This window comes from Vombatus ursinus, unplaced genomic scaffold (genome assembly GCF_900497805.2).
Source record: "Vombatus ursinus unplaced genomic scaffold, bare-nosed wombat genome assembly UNPS02014820.1, whole genome shotgun sequence".
NCBI classification, from domain to species: Eukaryota; Metazoa; Chordata; class Mammalia; order Diprotodontia; family Vombatidae; genus Vombatus; species Vombatus ursinus.
Window position 1 is genome coordinate 27,070,357 of NW_020954598.1, and position 4,981 is coordinate 27,075,337.

Consider the following 4,981-nt stretch of genomic DNA (forward strand, 5'->3'; position numbering starts at 1 on the left):
TCTTTTGAAAACTGTTCATATCCTTTGACTACTTCTCTTCTGGAGTCTTATCCATGTTCTCATCGTATCTCAGCTGTAAAGCTGTTGGGCAGTGGTCAGTATGTCTCAGATGCTTCTTTTGCTTACTCTTGTCCTTGTCCCCAGTATAATACTGGGTTCAGTAAACAAGTAGGTATTAAATACTGTATGGTGAATCTCCAGAACGGCTCTATGTTTCTGTTAACCTTTCTTTTCTATCTTTTCTTCATAAAGAGGATTTCTGTTTCCTAAAACTGCCATGATCTCCTAGCTTGGGCAAGGACAGGAATTATGGGTCCTGGATTTTCATAGAACTCTGGACAAAAAGGACCCAAAGGAAGCCTATCACAGTGAGTGGTACAGACTCTGTTAGTGCTGACACCAACTATTCTTTCTTCTCCATCTTTGCTTTTAAAATGTTGTGTTGATAAACTTTCGAGAGTCTAAATTTCTGAGCACTAGACCAGTTGTACTGAACTTTAAAAAGCAAATTTGTCAAGGACACTGATCTTACGTGTGTGCACACACACATAACACACACGCATATATATTCCTGAAGCCAGTAGAACTAGACTAAATTAAATGATCCTGTTCTCCTGGTCAGTATAATGGGAAAGATGGGTTCTTGCCCTCTCCACCTATAACTGCTCTCTTAGTTTTCTACCTTTCAGGTTATCCCACTCCCCGTTCGTTCTACTCTTTATCCCTCTGACCCATTTCCTTTTCTTGTTCCTTACCCAAATAGCCATGCGGTACTTCTCTATCCTTACCTCTCCCTGATTTTTCTTCTAGATGCCTTAATTATCCATCCTTGATTTTCCCTTTTTCTAACTAACTGACAAACCTGCCTTCTTCTGCAAAGCCAATTTTGATATAAACAAGCTCTGCATTTCTAGAGCACTTGGAATAAATGACATTTATGTTTTCTGTTTCTTGGTTAGATGGCAATGCCAGGACCAAGAATGAGGACTTGAACAAGGAGACTTCAGAGGCGGAAATTTTCAAGGAAAACTCACACCCATGGACACTAGGATGTATCCAAAAAGATGTACCTCTGGAGTCCATGTTGGGAGAAGCCACTGAATGGAAAGACAGGCTAGAGAGGCGATGGGAAAGAGACAGGAGAGAAATTTCTTGGAAGTTATTGTTAAGGACAAGACAAGTCCTAGAGAAGGGAGAGGCCCAAAGTGTAAGGAGTACAAGGAAGGGTTCAGTCTTACTTCCAAACTCCTCATACATCAGAGACATCCTAAAGGACAGAGATCACATAAATGTGGTGAATGTGAAAAATACTTCAGTTGGAATTCAGACCTTATTCGACATCAGAGAATCCACACTGGTGAAAAACCCCGTTAAGTGTATTGAGTGTGGGAAAGCCTTTAGTCGGAGCAAAAACCTTATTCAACATCTGAGAATCCACACTGGGGAGAAACCTTATCAATGTAATGTGTGTGGGAAAGCCTTTAGTCATAGTTCACACCTTATTGTACACCAGAGGATCCACACTGGAGAGAAGCCCTATGAGTGTGATGAGTGTGGCAAAGCCTTCAATCACAGCTCAAGCCTTATTGCCCACCATAGAATCCATACTAGAGAAAAACCTTATAAATGTAATTTTTGTGGTGTATCTTTTAGTTAGAGTTCATCTCTTATAGAACATCAAAGAATCCACACAGGGGAAAAATCTTATAAATGTAATGAGTGTGGGAAAGCCTTTAGTCATAGCTCACTGCTCATTGTTCATCAGAGAATCCATACTGGCGATAAACCATATGAATGTAAAGACTGTGGGAAAACCTTCAGTCAGAGCCAAAGTCTTATTCGACATCAGCTACTCCTCACTGGTGAGAAACCCTATGAATGTAATGAGTGTGGGAAAGCCTTCAATCAGAGCCAAAGCCTTATTCGACGTCAAAGAATCCATACTGGAGAGAAGCCCTATAAATGTCATGAGTGTGGGAAAGCCTTCTGCCGTAACTCACACCTTACTGTACATCAGAGAACTCACACTGGGGAGAAACCCTATGAATACCATGAATACAGCAAAGCTTTCAGTCAGAGCTTATACCTCATTGTACATCAGAGAATCCATATAGATAGAAATCCTTTGAGTCATTTCACTTAATTCATTAGTACAATGGACTAATAAAGTCAAGAAATGGGATTGCTCCCTGTTAATGTTTACATTGGGGAAACTCTCCCACAGCCATATAGAGAATAGTGACTTTGGCAGATTTCACAAATGCGTGCCTCTGATATCAAAGGAGTTCGAGGCTAGAGATTCATCATAAACCACCTTCACCACTGGAAACACAAAAACATTAATTTTCCCCACCCTTGCAAGTTCTTTTGGAAATGTTCATGAGGGTTTTTCATGTATGTGTTGTATATCCCCAAATACATTGTACTCTCCCTGAGGATAGGGACTATATTTTTCTGGTTTTGACACATTATTTTCCTCTGACGTGTCTAGCCAGTCAGGCAGCGTTATCTGTTGTCCTTCATTCTAAACTACATATATACAGGTTGTCCCAAAAAGTCTTAGTGCAGTTATAAGCTTTAATAGCTTTTGGAACACAGTATTTCCTTCTATCTGCTTCCACCCTGTTGCGTTCCTCTGCCTCTCTCCGTGCTCTATCTTATTCCAAGCTGCCAAAACATTCTCCTGAAATGGTTTTCCTTACAATACCCTTCAGCTCACCCAGTTACCATCTCTAGCATGAGACTGACCATCTCCCAACTGTGCCTTTTCATGTGCCACTTCCTTTGAATGATTTCACTCCTTCCCACACCCCTGCCAGTCTAGATCTGTGGCATCTTTCAGGATCTAACTCAAAATGCATTTCTCCCCCTTCAAACATTCTTTCTTTGTCAAGTTGGACACTTGGACTCTGACTAGTCCTTTATCCAATTTCCTCGGCATTTATATATTTAATTGGTACTCTATTTTAAACTGTTACTTTGTAATTTTATGTTTCATTTATGTATTTTGCTTCCCCAGTAGATTGTAAGTAAGTTCTTTGGTTAGGAAATTTCTTTTTCCAAGGACATTAGACAATTACTCTGTACAGGGGACCATGCTAAGTGCTTCCTGATTATAACTACATCCAGCTTTACAAGGAAATAAATGTATCCCTTCTCACAATCTGAATAGCAGTGACAGTCTCTTCTCGTTAGATTGGAAGCTCCCTGAGGACTGGAAGGGTGTTTATAGTATCATAGTTTAGAGCTACAAGGGACCTTAGAGGCTATCGATTCTGGCCCCTTCATTTTACACATAAGGAACCAGACCCAGGAGGTTGAGTGACTTACCTGAGGTCACACAGGGTAGTAAAAGTTAGAGGTGGAATTTGAACCCAGTTCTGACTCCAGAGTCAGTCTTCTTTCCAGCGCACCATATTTTATGTTTTCCAACAGTGCCCATCGTAAGTATTATTTACTGAAGGTAGCAGGAGATTTTTTTTGAAGTGTTATATATTTTATTTGAAATTTTAATTTTTCCCCAGTTACTTGTTAAAACAATTTTTAGCATTTTTAAGAAGTTTTGAGTTCCAGATTTTACTTCTCCCTCCCTCCTCCCTGAGATGGTAAACAATCTGATATAGTTTATACATGTGCAATCATATAAAACATTTCCATATTAGTAATTTTGTACAAGAAGACGAACAAAAAAATGAAGAATACTATGCTTCAGTCTGTATTAAGACATCAGTTCCTTCTCTAGAGGCAGATGGAATTTTTTATCATGAGTCCTTTGGGATTGTCTTGGATTATTGTATTGCTGATAATAGCTAAGTCATTCACTGTTCCTTATCTTAACGATATTGTAGTTACTGTGTACAACGTTCAACAACTGGAGATTATTAGCAGAACTTTGAGTGGCAGAAATCTGGAGTCCAAGGTTCAAATCCTAGCTTTGTTACTTTGAGCTTAACTGGTATTAAGTCTTACTTTCCCTCTCTGTAAAGTGGGGATAAATGATCTGCTATAGTGTGTGTATAAGTATTTCTTGAAAGAGAAAAGGTTAAGCTTTTGGAAGTCGCATGTCCTAGGTTTAGATAGGTAGATCCTGATTTTCCTACTTGATACATTCCCGGAAATGAATAGAAGCTGCATCGTCATGAAACCATCTGATTATGTTTTGCTGACATTTGCTCATTTAGGGATGTTTGGTGTTATCAAAGAAATAGTCAAATAAGAGGGTAAAGTGGTAGAGGTGAACTATGGGTATTTGTTAAATGGGATCAAGTGAGTAGAATGTTGAAAATAAGGGACTGCTTGTGTAATTGGCTAATAGGATTTAGAGAAGAAAGAGGAATGAACCTTTGAGACTAGTCTGACATCCTTGTTTTACGGATAGAGAAACTGAGCCCAAGAGAGATTGCCTGACAGGGCTTCCCCTTTCCCATATTGGAACCACTATCATCATGCATCTGTCCACCACAGAGCAGAAGTTAAAGCCATTTTCATTTCACATCCTGTGATAGAAAGGCTATGTGACTTTGAATAAATCAGAACTTCTCTAGGTTCCCTTTTCCTAAAATACGACATTAGGGGATTAGACTAGATAAACTCCAGACTCCTCTGGTTTTAGATCCTAGGATTCCATGAGGTTCACTTGACAGGGTAGATGACGCTTGGATTCAGGTTGTTCGGAAAGAATTAAGGGGGCAGAGGTTCTCCTAGGCAAGAGAGATTTATTGACACATTTCTCCAGTAGGGATTTAGAGCAATTTTTCATATGACTACAGATAGCTTTAATTTCTTCCTCTGTAAACTGCCTTTTTATGTTTCTTATTCAGCCACAATTTCACCCGCCCCTTGGCCCAACATAGTTCTGGCCAGGACTCTCCCTTTTCACCTAAGTAACCCTTCCATCACTTACCATCGGTCCCCTAGTGTCCCAAATGCATGGTGGTGATCTTTCTGTCCTTGGGCTAGTCCTTAGGAGCACTAGCAGCCT

General features: G+C 39.8%; 1 pseudogene; it reads left to right on the forward strand.

The window, feature by feature from the left end:
- The first annotated feature begins 1,107 nt into the window (after positions 1 to 1,107).
- On the forward strand, positions 1,108 to 2,948 carry LOC114024101 (annotated as a pseudogene).
- Positions 2,949 to 4,981: the final 2,033 nt, after the last annotated feature.